At 53.1% G+C, this 17,541-nt stretch overlaps 1 protein-coding gene across 1 annotated transcript in view; it reads left to right on the forward strand.

The window, feature by feature from the left end:
* The first annotated feature begins 1,030 nt into the window (after positions 1-1,030).
* KCNJ10 (potassium inwardly rectifying channel subfamily J member 10) overlaps positions 1,031-17,541 on the forward strand; it is a 28,892-nt gene continuing 12,381 nt past the window's right edge. Inside the window, exon 1 of the mRNA XM_041003380.1 lies at positions 1,031-1,256. The gene's annotated coding sequence lies outside the window, so the exon portion shown is untranslated. The remainder of the gene's footprint in view (positions 1,257-17,541) is intronic.

Raw genomic sequence — 17,541 nt, forward strand, 5'->3', positions numbered from 1 at the left:
CAGTCCTTCCTTCTTTGAAATGTGCATTTACCTATTTTAGGGCTTTTGGAGATTAAAAAGTTAAACTTCCTAGTTTCTTTGCTTTGTGTACTTGGTTTTCTGTCAACTGAATATGGTTAACACTGGTTATTGTCTATGATGAACAAGAATGAGGACTCCCTCGCCCCCTTCCTTAACAAATGCCCAAGAGATAAGTTTATGGATAAAGGCCTCCGGGAAAATGGTGCAGGGAATGTGAGATATTGACTAGATTGAGAATCACGGACTTGGTCGTCAGTCTGGTGGAATAATTTCTTGCTGTGCCCCGGGACCTTTGCTTGTGCAGCTTTTTCTGCCTTCAGCGTCCTGCCCGTCAGCTCCCAGGAGCTGGTTTCTCTGCATCCTCTGGAGCCTCTGTCCGCCCACCTCTACTGGGCGCGCCCTAGGTGGAGCGACTTTCCCTTTCCACAGCCCTGGAGCGCCTCCTTGCTCTCCGCCCCGGCCAAGGGCTTCTCTTTCCTTCCCCATCGCCCGCTGCAGGTGTGCAGCTCGCATCCGGTACTCGGGAACTACCAACACGCAGGTAGCGCTGCAAGGTGCACCAGCTTCCCGCTCCCGGGCGCCGCCCCGAGTGCAGCGGGCAGGGCCCCTGGGCGCGCCCTCAACTCGCCCCTACCCCACGGAGCCGGTCCCAGGACCGCCCCGCGGCTGCGCTCGCGCCCCGGTCTCCGGCGCGGCCTCCTCGCTCTGCTGCCCTCCCTCTCTCCCTGTGGTCGTGCCAGCTCGGCTCCTATCGCCCGCGTATCGGCTCTCCATCTCGCGTGCCCCCGGACTCTGTCTGGGTCTCTATCTTCCACTCTTTCTGCGCCTCCATCTGTCTGGGTCTCCGCTTCCTTACCCCCTCCGCCCCGCCCCTCGCCCCCTCGCCGCCAATCGTGGCCGCTCGAGCCTGGCGCTCCACTCTCCCATTGGTCCGTCCGGAGCCCCCCGCCCCAGCCCGCCCGGCCCCCCACCCCCCGCGGGCCCCTCCATTCACACAAAGTTTGGCTCCGGCGCTGCGGAGGGAGGGGGCGGCCCGGCCCGGCCCAGCTCTGCCCCCGGCCGGCCCGACCCCGGCCCCGGCCCCCGGACAAGCCCTTATCAGATCCCAGCTCCGGGTTTAAGACTCTTGGCCCTGCCGGTCGCTCAGCTCGGCTCCTCACTCCTGACTGCCCCATCCGTCCATCTGTCCCGCTGCCTCACGGCCCATCCGAGGGACCCCTCCGCCTCGGACCAAGGTAAGACCTTGACCCTGTCGCAGGAGTGCTTTCGCCCTCACCGCAGCCCTGTCCATTTTGGCTCTGCAGACACAGTGAGGCTCTCAGCTCCTTGGCCCCTATTCTGCCCAGTGTCAGCGGAGGATCCTGCCCTCTGACCTCCTGCGCTTAGGAACCCTAAACAGACCCTCCTGGACCGGTCACCTCACCACTCGAACTCCACCCAGGCTGGTCACCTCAGCCCTTTAACACAGTAAAGGGCTTTCCCCAGCCCAGACCTGCAGGTGCATCAGGGCTCCCTAAGTTACTGCCACTGACCACCACACACAGCCATACCTCCCTCACACCCGCCAAGGGCACAGTGCCCCCTCTACCAAGATGAGCAGGTTGCTCCCATGCCCAGCTCCTTCCCTCTCCTCCAACGCAGTGCCCCACACATAGTGACACTTGCGAATTACCAAGTCACACACAGCAGAGGGAATGGGGGGAAAACATATCGTGATATCTTGGCTTAGGGAGCTGCAGCTGGCCCTGCATCCCACTTGCTTCCTTCCCTCCTTCCCTTCTGACTTGGACCCTGCTTCTAGACACCCCTGCCCATCACCCCCCATCCTGCTTCAGCTCCTTTCCCCTGGGATCCCCAGGAGGAGAGGAGCTGGGCCACCTCTGTGAGGTTCTGATGGTAGCCGGGAATCTGCAGTTTCACCCTCAAGCTGGATGCCCCTTCCCATGCTATTCCCTCCTCCTACCCTCCCTCCGGCCTTCCCGTACCAGGAACTAAGCAAGAACACTTGTGTTAGGAAAGAGAAGAAGCTTGAAACTGCCTTCTTTGGTGGGGAGGAGAATTGAGTCCCAGAATGGACAGAAGGGCAAAACTAAGAGTGTGTAGGGCTGGGGCTTCTGGGACCTTGAGGTTTCTTCCTGGTCAATGAAGTGGCCCAAGCTGGCTGAGGCAAACGGGAAGTGGGAGTGGAGCAGCTGGTGCCCCGACCCCAAAAGTCCAATTGCATTGCTTATCAATGCAAATTCTGACTTGAGGCAATGTTTGAATTTTATTTCTTCCTATTGGGACTGCTTTAAGCAGCCTGAATGGGAGGGAGTTGACATGGAAGATTTTGTGCTCTCCTAGGGTGGTGGGGTCACCTTCCTCGGGGGTACTGAGAGTGGGTGTCGGGAAACCCACCAAGAGCCACCACGATGTGCGATCTAGTTTTCAGTCTTCCTAGTGTCCAAGGAGTTTTGAACATGTTCCTGGTTCCATCCTGTGCCAAGGGGTGGGGTTCCTAGTTCTTCGGGGTGTACACTGAGTAGGAGGGGAGATCAAGTTTGGAAGGAACCAGGTGTTCTGGCTCCTGGCTGGCTCTTTAGGGACGAGGAAATAGTGGAGGAGGGGTGAAGGGCGGCATCATGCCAGGAAGAGATCCAGGGCTGGATTGTAGAGGCAATAGGCCTGGCCCAGGCGGTGCCAACTCCTTTGGCCCACATCCCCCCACCCAATCAGTCCTTTGGTAGTGGTGAGGGAGGGAGAGAGGGAAGGAGGGGGAGATAGGGGTGATCTGGGCCAGTCCAGCCTCCCAAAGCCCTTGCCAACCTGGGTCCTGAAAGGAGCTGCTGTTTTCTGAGCCATCCCCCCCACCCCCTACCCAGTGCCCAGAGCAGCCAAGTTGTCTCAGTGGATATCAAATAGCAATGACTCCACTGCCCTGGGTTGGAGCAGTTGGTGAGGGGATAGGGGTTAGGAGTATGGTCCCATTCCTTCTGTGACTCTAATGCAGAATCTTCCCACTGCCCCCTAGCCTGTCCCCCAGGCACCTACCCCAGCCCAGTCAATGGACGCAGGTGTTCGAGTGGGTGGGTGAGTTGTCTGCCCACTGGCATTCCTCATTTGTGCCACAATGCATAAACTCCGGGACAGCTCCAGCTCTGCTGCCTTAGGCAGGGGTCTTCCTTCTCTTGTCCTTCCTATGGGACCAGAAAAGTTGGACTGCCTGGATCTGGGTGGGCTCTGAAGAAGTTTTCTGCAGTCACATTAGTGGACCAGCAGCTTTGAGTGGATTATGCAGAAAGAACCATTTCCTCGAAGGAGATTCCTGGACCTCCCAGGAGAAGGTAGACGGAAGCCCCCAGTGCTGGAAGAGAGAGGAAGACATAGTAGACAACGGAACCCCTCAGTTTTCTGCCAAAGGTTATTTAGGACAGAAGAAAAAAACCTTCACCCTCCCTTCCCTCCCCGGCCTAGATTCTTCTCTTGCCTGACTGGTCAGTGCTACTGCCTAGGCTAAGGCCAAAGCTGTCCAGGACAGCAGTGAGGCCCTGGAGAGGGAGTAGAGAGAAGTTAGATTCCAAGGCACACCACCGAGAGGAGGCTGCAGAAAGATTGGAGAGAAAAAGGGAGATTGGAATCCAAGTGTTTTAGCACCCAATCTTTGGAGGAGGGGGTTTGGCTGGGGCAGCCCCTGTGTCACCTCAGTCTCTCCCAAGAGTTCGAAGCTCATCTGCCTTCATCTGGGCTTCGTCTCCTTGTTGTCAACTGCTCTTCATGGGAAGAGTGCATCTGGGTGGGCCCTCTCCATCCCCTCCCCCATCAGAACCTTGAAAGGGCAAAGAGAAAGGGATTGTAGGAAAAACCCTCCCGTGGGTGGGTGCCAGCTGGGAGCCTGGATTTGAAGTGGTGGGGGGAGGGAGGGGCTGTCCTTGGAATGTGGCAGAGAAGGAAGAACTGAACTGCCTCGCCTGGACAAAGGGCCGGAGAAGCAGATGCTTGGGAGGGCTGAATCAGCCATGGAGGCCTCTGAGACGGTGTAACATGGAAGGGATGGAAAAGGCCTTCAAAGTCTTGGGGAAAGGAAGGGTTGAGGCTGTGTGGGCACAGACTAGAACATGACTCATAAAAGGGAAGGCTTCTGAAATGAGGACTGGGAAAGAAAGGGGGACAGCCTTCTGGAAGTGACACACAGGTGAAACACACACACACATGCATGACTGGTAAAATCAAAAGTATTCCTCCAAAGCCCCCAAACCAAACCAAACCAAACCAAACCAAACCAAACCAAACCAAACCAAACCAAACCAAACCAAACCAAACCAAAAAACCATCAGGCAGGTTTCTAGGAGGAGTTCCGACACTCTAAGGTTGGGACATTGTGACACCTTTCAGGGGTTCCCCTGGCTGGCTGGTGCCGGCTTGCCTTACAGCCCCAGACCCATTTCTTCTCTGAGACAGTGGCTCAGACAGGGCATGACCCTGTTCGTACCACTTTGTGGCTGTGCAGGTCTCCTCTCCCTTACAGTGGGGTTAACAATGAGGATTAGAAGAGTCAATATTTATAAAGGGCCTGGCGTACAAAAAAAATGCAGTTGTGGTGTATTGCACTTCTTCCACCTCCTGGCTACATCTGCCCTGTCATCTTTCCTGCTTCTAGGCCTTGGCCCTGCCCCTCCACTGCGGTTTTTGTGAGATTCCATGCCGGCCTCTCTCCTTATATGTTCCTGCAGTTGGGGAGGTGGAGCTGTGGTCAGGTAGTTTCAGATGAGGCTTCTGGCTTTAACAGGCTGGCCGGCACCTGAGGCAGGCTCTCCACACTGCCCTTCCTGCTTCCCCCTCCCCCTTCTTTACTTGGGTTTTCACCAAACAGGTGCTCTGTTTTCAATATTGTTTCAATAAATGTGAACTGACCCAGCCAAGTGTTACCCAAATAATCTCTTCTCCATTCCCTGCTCTGCCTCCTCCATGGCCTTGCCATTCCTGCTCCTGCCAGCTTTGCTGCACAAGTTTCCCAAGGTGTGTGGACCCTCCTCTCCTGTCCCCAGGCCAACCTGCGTATCCCATCAGTCTGGTGTCCATGGCAACTTCCTTAATGTCCTCCCTGACTCCAGTCTTTCTGTGTCTTTGATCCCTTCCCTTTTCTTCACTGTGGGATTATCCCTGGGGTTGTCTTTATGAAGCACCTGTTGTATCCTGCTCCTTCCCTAGCCAGTCACTCCTGCTGGCTATCAGTCTTGCCCATCGCTCTCAACCTTTCCTCCCAGCACCCCCATCTTTTGGGACTGCATCTTTCAGGCCTCATTCCAGGAATTGTGTGCAATGACAGCCTCTGACCCTCATGCAGGCCAGTCCAGCGCCCACTCTGCCTGCATGTCTCCAGCCACCTGCTGCTCTCTCTGCTCTGTTGTGCTGCTCATCTCCTTTGTTGATGACTTTGCTCAGGATGTCCCTGGCATGGTGGTGCTGATGGTAACATCTTGCCTTCCTTGTTAGGCTGTGGGATCCTCTAGTTTAGGGTGTGGTCATGCTCCTGTCACACTGGGGACTGCCAAAAGCAGAAGACATGTCTTCTCTCCTTGGACCCTGAGCATCCAGTAAAGGGCTTTCGGCTCCTGGACATGAAGTGGCTCCATGGTGCACAGATGAGCAACTATTGTGCTTGCTCATGCTGATGGGAGGACCCTGGCTTTAAAAGCTTTTGGGAACGTCTTGCCCTAGGACCCTAGGAAGGTCCTGTTGCCAAGCTCTCTAGGGGTAAGGTAAGATTCTATGTCCCAACTCTAGGAAACCTCAAGAGACACTCTTCTATCTCCTGCTCTTTTCAGTAGAGATGACCTCTCTCTGAGACTTCAAGCAGCACTAGAATCTCCTGTTTCCAATGTAAGAAACCAGCACACATAGGTAGCGCCTGCACAGCCTGTCTTTTGTCACCAGGGAGGTCAACTCCAGCCCCATGCTGAGTTTGTCAGCAGGTGTCTGTAGCGGAAGAAAAAGGTTAAGGTCAGAGTTTGGTCTTGGATAGTTCCATCATTGTGAGCAAACCTCTAATCCAGAAGCTTGCAGGGTGGGAGACAAATAGGGGTTCTCCCAAGTGGGGTGTAGGCTCGTGCTCTCTGTGTTGTTCCTTCAGCCTCACTTCAGATCCCAGTCTCAACAGCCAGATCTAGGCACATCTTCCCTCCCTATATCTGAACCTCCCCAGTGGACTCTCTGATGAAGGAGATGATGGGCAGTTGGTAGGAGGAGAGGGGATAGTTGGGCTAGATAGTGGTTCCCAAGCTTCTTGATCTCAGAACCTTGTTATGTGTTTAAAACTCACCTAAGACTCCAAAGAGCTTTTTTTGTATGCGTTGTATCTATTGACATTTACCATGTAAGAAAGGAACACGGAGAATATTTAATTATGAGTTCACTTATGAATAACAATAATGAACCATTGCAGATAAGCCAAAATGATACAATTAAAATGAAAGGTGTTTTCCAAAACAAGCAAGCAAAGAAGCCAATGAAACATTTAATAAGAAGAGTGACATTTTCTTCTATGTTCATGTCACGTTTTAAGGTCTGGTTTAGTGAGAGTCAGCTGGCATCTGCTTTTGCATTTAGTATGTTGCAGTTGCATCGGTCATATTGTTCCGGACAACTCCACAGAACATTCAGGAAATATTGAAAGTGAAAATGGTGAGCTAATGTGCTGTTAATATTATTATGAAAGTACATTTGGGGGCTCAGCACAGTAGCCTAGCAGCTAAGGTCCTCACAGTGCATGGGCCAGAATTCCGGATGCCCCACTTCCCATTCAGCTCCCTGCTTGTGGCCTGGGAAAGCAGTCGAGGATGATGGCCCAAAGCCTTGGAACCCTGCACTTGTGTGGGAGATCCGGAAGAAGCTCTTGGCTCCTGGCTTTGGGTCAGCTCGGCTCCGGCTGTTGCAGCCACTTGGGGAGTGAATCATCAGATAGAATATCTTCCTGTCTGTCTTTCCTACTCTTTGTATGTCTGACTTTGCAATAAAAGAAATCTTTGAAGAAAAAAAAGTACATTTGACCTCACAAACTTCTGAAAGGAGTCTATGGAACCTACAGGGTTCCTGGACCATACTTTGAGAACTGCTAGTCTAGAGGAACCTTAGAAAGAATTTTTTAAAAACCTGGACCAATCTGAATATTGTCGTTGATGCCCCTCATCCAACCATGGTCTTTTTTTTTTTTTTTTTTAGATTTACTTATTTTTTTATCGCTGTGCTTCAGTTTCTTGTCTGTAAAATGGCACTTTACACCGAACACTGCCTTTATTTTTTTAAAGAGTTGTTGAGAATTAAATGACACAAGCTAGAAAGATACTCAGCAGAAACTCAGTAACATGGGCTCTGATTAAGTTCCAGGGCCTTGCCCCAGGAGCTGAAAGGCAGGAAGATGCTTCTCGTGATGCAGAGACGCTTCTTGGCTCAGCCAAGGAAGCATCAGTTATGCAGTGTCTTAGGGAAGCTGAGTAACTCCCCACCCTGTGCTCTTCTCATCGCTGTTCAGGCACTTAGGGAGGTCCTGAGAGGGAAAATGCAGCAGTCCCTGGTGAGCCATGCAGGGCCCCAGCAGGAGGCCTTACCGGCAGGGTGCAGGGAAACATCAGCAGCTGTGGAGAGGAAAGCATGTGGCAAGGCCTTCCGAAGCAGAGGTTGTCCTGCCTTGAGGGAGCAGTTCTATCTGTAGTGGCCCTTTCTCCTAGGTTTACTGACCCAGGGCAGGGGAAACCTGAGATGAGACAACACTGCACCCCAGAGGGTGCCTGGTCCCTGTCCACTGCCACCCCCCGCCAGCCCCTCCCCCATCAATCATTGATCATCACCCTCCCCTCAACTCTCAGCTGACTCCAGACCTTGGAGACCAATCTGGGGATCTTAGGTCCCATGCTGCCCTTCGTGTGTGCTGCATAGGGCAGGACATGGTACCTTGGGAACAGCAGCTGGAGACCCCAAAGTGAGAGAAGAAACCTCCTCCCTCAGTGGGAAGGCGGAAGGCAGATGTGGAAAGCAGGTGCACACACTGTGGAAGAGATGACCCTAACTCCTGGAACCTCCTGTCAAATTCTCCTTAGCTGAGCTGCCTGTTGCACCGGACTCTGTGCAGTCCAGCTCCGTGGCAGAGCCCACACTGGCAGAGGAGCTTTGACCCCCACCACTCCTCCCTGCTACTCCTGCTGTGGTTTCTCTAGTCTCCATAGTCACAGCAATGGAGGTCTCCCAATAGGAAGGAGGAGGCACTCAAGGAACTCCAAAGACCCTTAAATTCTGAGCAGACCCTTCTCTGAATTCTGACAGTTCTGATTCCCCCCACTCCCAAGCCTGACAACTCTGAGACACAATCCCACTCACAGGAGATCTTGCATCCTTCAGCTCCATTTTATTTTCCCTTCCTACTCACACAGTTCCTCCGAACAACTGGCGAAACGGAGGCAGAAAGCGGGTGGGCTCGGACTGCCCACCCAGCTCTCTTGAGAGCCCAGCCCAGGATCCAGGGGCCTGGCCTCCTACAGCCCCTCCTCCTCCTTCCAGCCTGTCTCTGTGGCCCTTCTCCACTGGGAGGGTCCCTTATGGGGGCGAATGACAGGTTCGGGAGCTGCAGGCTGGGCTCCCTCCTCTGGCTCCTAGGCAGTGCTCCCCAGTGGAGCTCCTGTGGGCACAGATCTCCTCAGCCTCAGCCCTGTCCCACCCCCATCTCCTGCTGCCAGCAGCCCCCCAGCTCCCACCCCTGGGCTGTGGGACAGGGAGAGGGCTGAGGGGCTGGCTCTGCATACTAATGTCCTGTCCATTGTCAAAGCCCCTTTGTGCCAGAGAGCTCCATTGAGGCGGCTCTGGGGCGGGCACAATGGGGGCTCTGTCCCTGAGTTCCCCCAAACAGTCACCTGCTTTCAGAGCCTACCCCCCACTACCCTCCACCCGCCCCAGTGTCCGGAGGGCCCAGAGAGCGTGGAGGAGGGGCGACGGGGAGTGGGCCCAGGGCCAGAGGGGATGGGCAGGAGGCGACCCCCCCCCCCCCACCTTTCCAGACAAGCTGGGAAGATGGGCCTTTGATGGACCAGGCTGTGGAGGGCACAAGAGGGAAGTAGCCTGGCTCTCAGGGGGTGGGTCTGTATGTGGAAGAAGGAATGCAGGCTCTGTGGGGCCCCAGAAGGGAAAGGGCCCTCAGACTGCCCACTCCTCGTTCCATACGCCCAGACCCTTGGGCCTGTGGCTGCCCACCCCCTCTTGGGCTCATATATGCAGAGACACACAAGCACACACTCATGTATGCAGCCCCACACGCGGCTCCCAGATGCATACCTAGGTGGATGTGCCCAGACACAACACGCCTGGCCAGGCGCATGGACCTGCACGTTCATATCCACACCCATTGGCATCTGCCCCTGTGCACCTGACACCCCTCCACCCCCCTACCCTGTTCTCTTTTGCATTCCCTCCGGCGGCCACAGGCATGGCAGCACCCCCCTCATGCCCTGGCTGCCCTCCGCTGCTTTGACACAGGTTATAACAAGTTTGCACTTGTTGTGACCTCAAGAATGTGGCCCTGGGGCGGAGAATGTCCCATTGCCCCAGACTGCATCTGCTTATACGTTAACCATGGGCACAGCCTCTACTGAACTCTGAGTATTCTGCCCTGGCACCAGCTCCATCGTGGGGCGTGTTGGGTGGCCCAGGACCCCTGCCCCAGAGCTGAGTCAGGCGCTCCGGAAGGATGCTTGACGATCACATCCAGCAGCTGGCCTAATGCACCGGAACACAACCCCACCCCCAGTGGCCTGGTGAGGTCGAGGAGATGGGACGGTTCTGAGAGGCAGATGGTTCCAAGACTGGGATCAAAATAGCAACCTTTTGCCTCTCTCTCTCTATGTATTTACTTTTTCCTTCTAGCTGCCTCTTGGCTCCAGTTGGATGACTCCCTCCACTGTCGTGTAGGATTTTTACAGAACCTATGTTTTATCCCCCTCCCTTGGGAAAAAGTGGGAGCTTGCTGGGGAGCAAAACAGCAACTCTAGGGACCTTAAATAGACTAGTGAGTCTGGAATGGACCTCAAAAGATCACCTGCCCCTTTCACTACCTCCAGGTATGATAAGCCTAGCATCTTTCACTTTCTACTTTCACACCAGCCCCATTCCTACTCTGAACCCTGGACGGCTGGATGGAGTTACCCTCAGCTGAGATTGTAGTTGGAGGTCTTTCCTGAGTACAAGTCCTTGTGACCTTGTCTTTCACAGAGCTCTGGCCTTCCCAGCCAATGTCCCCAGGTCCATACTAGAATCTGTAGGGTATCTACGCCTCTTCTAGAATGGTGTGGGCCATCTTCTGGCAGTCTAGAGGAGATGCCATGAGAAGAAAGGCTGACTGGGATGCCAGGCTCCTGAGAGCTGTCAGCATGATGGTGTGGTTGGGTTCTGGGAGGGCAGACGGGTCACAGCTGCAGGAGCCCCATTTGATGAGCAGCCAAGGTACTATTGGTTTGCTGGCATTTCCCTGAGTTGAGGTTTACACAGAAGAACCACTCCATCTTCCCACTCCTTATCTAGAATGCCCCTACCTCTCACTGCTGGATTCTGCTTGAGCTGCCTCACTAGTTTATCTTTGAGCAGGAACATATCTCCTCTGACCCTCAGGTCTAGTGTGGCTCTCTGCCTCCAAGTGTCCCTCCAAGTGCCTGCCTGATGTGTAAGTCCTGCCCTTCCTGCTATACCCAGGCAGTTAGTTACTGTGGGATGGAAGGCAGTTGGGGCCCCATCTCTCTTATCACCCCTCCCTGATTTGTCTTTTTGAGGGAGGAATGCTGGTAGAAGGTAAAAGGAAATTGGGATAGAGAGATTATCTTGGGTGATGATGGATGCCCTCACACATCCTGGGGGGTGCAAGGGCTGCAGCCCCAAGAAGGACAGGAATTGAGAGGACACCTGCAGGCAGATTGAATCAACTCCCCAGATGTGAATGATAGGTACAGAGCACCCCTAGGCCTTCACCAAGACTGCAGCTGGAAATATTGCTTGGGCAGCAGCAGGTATACGTTCTGACTCAACAGGACTCAGTCTACTAGGAAGTAAAGAGGAGGCATGAGAAGAGGTGCAGAACCCACTTTATCTCATGAGAAGTCCCCTGTCAGTTACCTATGGAACAAAGGCTGGTGGCCTGGAGATCTTGGCAGTGACTTCCAGAGCCGTCATGGGCTGTGGAATTTCCAGCCTTCTCAAAGGAACTCCTTTGCTTGTTTTTACAGCCTCCAGCCAAAGCATCCCTGAATCTGTGCCCTGCCTGTGGACCTCACTCATTACTGACTTTCTCTTCTAATTCTTCCCATTGGCATACTTTTTGCCAGCTGCTACAGGAGAGTGAAACCTGTGAGGTGGGAGGCCCAAAGTGAACATATCCTGGGCTGGGCCTGGGAATGGGCAAGGGGAAGGGCTCCACGGGTAGCATTTCACCATTGGCTCCACACCAGCTGGCACAGCAGGAACCCAAAGCAAAACAAGGATCTGGTAAGAAGAAGAGAGAAGTCGGGCTGAGGAAGAAGGCCAGTGTTACTGCTTGGCTTCTGACCCCAAATGACACATCCTCCAGGCTAGCCGGGTGATCTGGGGGAAGTTACTGGCTGTTTCTAGGCCTTGACTTCCTCTTTGATGACACAGGGAAGTTGAAGGGGATACAGGTGCAGGGTTTTGCCCATGTTCATTCTCGGCCATGATGCAGTAGTGAGGGAGAGCACAGACATTTTGTGTTCAGCAGGTTCACCCACAGTGCCAGCTCTTTCTAGTAGTCTCCCCAGGCAGGTCAGCTGATGTCTCTACGTCTTGTTTTCATATCCTTAATATGAAGACAATGCTGGAACCGGCCCTCTAGGGGGTATAGAACAATGCATGTAACAGTTTGCACAGCACCTGCCATTTGCCACATGGTTGGGGCTGAGATAGTGTTTGTGGTTCCAGAGGAGCCCAGAGGCTCCAATCAGTTCACACTGGGGCTGGGACAAAGTTCTGATTGTATGGAGCTATGGTGCAGCACTCACCAGTAGGAGCTGGAAATGGGAGCAAAGGTGACATGAGCCATGCCACCCTGGGGTCAGTGTGTGCTGAGCTCGTGAACCCCTGGGGTGAGGGATCTGGCAGGGCTCATGTTGCCTGACCCGGGTCCTGGGGTCTGCCTGCAAGGGGCTTCCCAGGTCGTGAACTCTGAGTGTGGGGAATCTGGAGGTGCTTGGTGAGGTTGGGGATGGATATTTCTAGAAACACTTTCCAGGAATAGTGACATCTCGGCTGAGGCTTGAGGAGGTTGATTATGAGAAGTTGGAGGGGAAGTGTATCCCATGGAAGAGGGCCCGTGATTGGCAAAGAAGTGCTGGTGACAGAAAGTGTGATTTGTTTTGGAACTGGGAAAGTGAAGTGTGGCTGGCAGACAGGGCGTGAGCATGAAAGGGAGGGAAGGGGAGAGAGTAACCGTGCAGGGAGGTTAGCAGAGGCCAGATTGTAACAGACCCTGCCACACACACAATCCTGGTGGCTTTCAAGATGGTTCCCTCTGCTTCTATCCCACCCTCCTGTCATTCTCCCTTTCTCCCCCACTCAGTCCTCCAGTTTGTGACTGCACATCCAACAGGGAGCCCCTGGTTCCCCTGGAGGGCCTGGCATGGCCAGAAGCTTTGAGTCCACAGTTGCCTGACTTGGAGCAGGTTTTGGTCTGGGCTTGAAGTTTTTTGCCTCTCTCTTTCCCACTATGCAAGAGGGCCCTCCTACCATGGAAGACTCTGGATTTGGGGCCGTGAGCACTCTTCCTAAGCTCTGTGGACCTGTTCTCTCTAGACAGCAGGAAAAATATTGAAGGAGTGGGGCTGATGGCAGCTTGGAGTGGGAACCAAAAGATTCTAAAGATGGCTCACAGCTCACGGGGAGGGAGACTGGGTCAGTGCCCTCAAGTGTTCAAACATCGAAACTTCAGTGGGAAGCTCAGAGGAAGGGCTTTCAAAGAAGAAAGTCCTTTCAAGTAAGAAGTATAATCCATATTCTGAAAAGGGAAAAATAATGGAGAAGAACAATTCTTACTGGCTCTTTTAAATCAAAGAGTACCATGCACCAGGAAAGACACGAAGAGGAACAAAACACAGGTTAAGACTTAGTTCAGAAGGCATTCTCTCTTGTGGGAAAGCGGGGATACTTCTTTGTGAAGGTGTGGGGCTGAAAACGTGGCCTCCAAAAAAAAATTAAAAACAAACAAACAAACAAACAAAAAATGTGGCCTCCAAAGAAGTTGCTCCAGGGGGTTGCTCCTTCATGGAGGAGCCATGCCTCTGCCTTTCCTCCACCAGTTCTGGGCTTCTTGGGCTCTCCTAGTCAGGCTCAGGTGCTTCCTCATCACTGGCCAGCATAGCTGCTGAGGTCACGAACAAGGAAGTGCAGAGGGGAGGGGCCTCCACCTGGAATCTAGTCAGCCCTTTCCTCAGGTGGGCATTCCCAGCTGGGTCTTGGGGTCCCAAGTGGCCTGGATTCCAGTGGCATATTATCTGTTAGATGCACATTTCCTGGTTCCTGGCCACCTGAGCCTGGAGAAGCCCACCAGCTTCCTGGAGCTCCTGGGGGTACCAGACAGTGGGAAGGTGAGGAGTCAGAGGGCAGATTGTTGACGAACCTTGCTCTCTGCTCAGCCTTCCTTACTTCACACCTTCTCCCCCTTTTGGTTGAAGAAACATCATCTTGGGAATAAAGAAGTGTGTGGGAAAAAAGAGGGTTGGGTAGGAAGCCCCCTCCAGTTCTGTTCTGCCCCAGTAAATCCTGCCCCATATCCCTGTTAGTCCCAGAGGCAGCAGTAGCAAGGCTGGGGCGGTGTGAGCATCTCCAAGCCCGCTGGGATGCAGGGTAGCAGCATGCAGTGGGACTTTCACACTCTAGAAGCTGTGGTTTCCCTTTAAGTAAACACAAGTAGATTGCTCCACCTCTCTGAGTTTTGGCTTCTCTGAATCAGGAGATCTTTTTCCTCACCTACAATCATAATATCCATATTTACATAAAGGCCTTAGAGATTTCACGTACTTCATCTCACGTAATCCTCACCCTGCAGTGGGAGGCTTTATTGCTTCCCAAGATGAGGAAATGGAGCACTGGAATGATTAGGAGATGGAAAGTTCCCAAAGCTAGTAAGTGACATAGACTAGGACAGCAAGTGGTGGGGAGGAAACATAGCTAAGGACTTGGCCTGTGACCCAGGTGCGTCAGGAAAGCAAAAGGTTTTGTTTAGACCTAATTCATTAGATTGAAATTGTTCCCGTTAAGAGAGTCTGGGGCTTAGTCACAGAAAAGGTTCTGTGATGCATCAGTGATATTTGCTAAGGGGACAGGCCAGGTAGGAAGTAACAGCACACACACTGTAGAGTTGACATCCCCAGCTCAGAAGCACCCAGTGGTTTCAAGTCTCTTTCCTGTATGCTGCCCATGAGGTTACATTTACAAGTGGCAGCGTCAATAGATGACTGAGATCTCTGTCTTGGAAAAGCTCATCATCTCTTGGGTGGAAAAGGGATAATTTGGCAAAATGTCCATGAAACACAGAAGGAGGAGAAGTATTTCTGCCTGGGTGCCATGTGTGGCCCCACGGTCCAGAGGGCATTGAAGGAGACCTGAAGAGATGCAAGGAGTTTTCCAGGCTGGAGGGGAGTTAAGGGGCAGGGAGAAAACATCCTAGGCAGAGTGAGCTACCTATAAGAAGGTCGTGGAAACAGACCAGTGAGGCACAGCAGAGGACTCAGGGAGAGAGATGAAAACGGGTGATGAGTGACGTGCAAAGTGAGGTAAAGCCAGCTGGTAAAACTCTTAAATACCACACCGAGAAGTTTAGCTTCCATCACAACAGCTGTGAGAGCTCAGGAAAGGATCTTGAGCCAGAGTGATCACCAGAATATGTGGCAGAAAGGAGGCACATGGCCACTGGGGGGCAGGGAGGTGAGGAAGGTGGGCCTGGGGAGAGCAGGAGATCATTGCCACAATTCAGGTGGAAGAGGAACTAAGGCTGAACCAGGGCAGCCTGGCGGCACGGAGAGACGCCCATGAAGGCAGAATTGATAAGGTCCAGTGATGCTCTAAATGACAGGCAAGAGAGAAACCAGGCTAGACATTCCCTCTGAGGCGAGAAGGCAAGGGTCTGAGTATGCCACAGTTGGAATGCTCCAGATACTTCTTGGAAAGGAAGGGAAGAGGGGAGGTGGAATCCAGGGGAGTGTTTGAGTCAAGAAAGGGAGATGGCAGTGGTTAGGGATGCGAGTTGAGGGTGGGTCCCTGAGAAACATCAATCCTGAAGGGACAGGAAAGATCAAAAGTCATCAGAGAGGTGGTGAGAGAATCTGCAGCAGGGTATTGGAGGGGCACTGAGATGCTTTCCATACCCTCGGCCTCAAAACTAGGAAATAGCTCTGCCATCTATGATCTTGTTTAATTCTCCCACTACCTCTGTAGAGGAAATGGAAACCTAGATTGTAAATGTTCTGCCCCAAATCCCAAAGTCTAGACATGGCGGGGTTGCTGAACAAGGTCTACAAAAGCACTGGATTTTCATTGTACATCAATAAAGGCTGAGAGATGGGGGGGGGTGCAACGGAGGAGTAGGGAAGGGAGTGGAGAAAAGAGAATAGAGGAAAGGAGGAGAGGGGAGAAGAGAGAGGAGGAGAGGGAGGGGATGACAGGAGAAGGGAGGGGAGGAGAAGAAAGGGAAAGGAAGGGGAGAGGAGGAGAGGGGAAGAGAGGGGAGGGGAGAGCAGGAGAGGAGAGAGGAGGAGAGGGGAGGGGATGACAGGAGAAGGGAGGAGAAGAGAGGAGAGGGGAAGGGAGGGGAGGGGAGAGGAAAGGAGGTGAGGATAGGTGAGAAAAGGCAAGGAGAGGAGAAAGGAGACGGGCTGGCTGGCTGTCTCAGATACTGTAGAGAGCCAGCTGGGGCTGAGGACTCAGAAAATACCCTTGGATTTAATGATCAGAAGTTCAGCTGTGACCTTGGAAAGCGCTTTCTGCTGCTTTAACTGCCACCAGTGTGGCTGTGTGGGTCAAATGAAATTGTTTTGATTTTGTACAAGTGCTTTGTAGACCGTAAAGCCCCACAGGCTAAGTGTGGCTGCTACCATTTTTAAAACTGTTATTGCATATTATTAGAGAGAATCATGGCATTGCTCGTATTTGGACCCATTTTAAAAACTGTATAATGTTGGTTATTTCAGATGGTTCTGGCAGCGTGGGGGTGGTGAACGTCTGTGAGAGGACTGGAGAGCTCTGCCCCCTGGTGGTGGGAAGGTAGCCCTTCGGCACATGCTGGAGATGGGCATTGAGCTAATGGGGCGCATCATTTGGGCGACTAACTTCCTGACCCTACAGGTAGTTTTGCCACCCTCCTCTGCTGGAAACTTAGCAGAGATTGGCTGGGGATCTTATCCTTTTGAGGGGACTGTGTGTGGAAGAATACTTCTAGTATCTAAGCTAGATTGTTCTCAGCCAGTGTCTTTTGAGGTATGACAAGATCAGGGTAGAGGTCAGGTGACTGGAGACCCATGGCAGAGCTGTCACATGGAGGACAGACCTTGAAAGGACATCTTGTTCATCACCCTGTTTCTCCCCTACTCAACCCCTAAATCAGATTTTCTCCAGTGTCCCTGGCAACTGTTTTGGTGGCTCATATTTTACTGACAACAAGGGGGGAAATGATAAGATCACAATCCAAGGGATCTTCAAAAAGCTCGTGGAAATGAACGTTATCTTTTAATCCCACTTTCCTACACATACTTTTGAAGTACCTTATGTATGCCATGGCTTCCAGCTGAAATTAGGCACTCAGATCTTTGCGGCTCTTCTGCCAAGGTGAGGAGAGATGAGCTAACCTTCCAAGCAGCTGTCCTTGTGAGGTGAGCGCCTGGAAGGGACCACTTCAGAGGCTCTCCAGTTTGCTGGAGATGGGGCTGACGAGGGAGTGGTATGGACTGTGTCCTCAGTTGAACTTTGCAGGGTGCCAAGCTGCTCACAAAGCGTTGTCTCCCTGCAAAGCCCAGGACGTGCATCTCTGCTGTCCCCCTCTGTGGTTGGGAGCAGATGCCATGGCTGGGTGATGACTCAGGGAGGGAGTGCGTTGGGGGTGGTGTGAAGGGTTGGAAGGGCAGGTGTATCAATGAGGCAGAGTCTGTTTGCTGCAGGCAGCAGAAAGTTACCCACCCTGCTTCTCCTGCCAGGAAAGATGGGGTCCCTAGGATGCCACCCTCTGGGCAGTTCTTGTAGGGGACAGGAAGCCTGGCTGGGACTTTGGGGTGGAGGAAGGGGCAGTGGCCTCGATCAGCCCACACAGACAGGCAACAGTGGTGTCTACACAGAGGGGAACGTCTGACATGGCCCCATCTCTTTGTCCCTCCCTTTCTTGACCGGTAAATACACAGGAGGGTCAGAAGGGCCAGACAGAGGTCACAGGCTCCCAGGAAGTGCTTTGAAGGCTTTCTATCCTTTCTTTTGATGAGACTATGAGAACTTTCCAAACGTTGACACAAGGGAAGAAAA

Source organism: Ochotona curzoniae, unplaced genomic scaffold (genome assembly GCF_017591425.1).
Source record: "Ochotona curzoniae isolate NIBS_2020 unplaced genomic scaffold, NIBS_Ocur_1.0 scaffold_2683, whole genome shotgun sequence".
NCBI lineage: Eukaryota > Metazoa > Chordata > Mammalia > Lagomorpha > Ochotonidae > Ochotona > Ochotona curzoniae.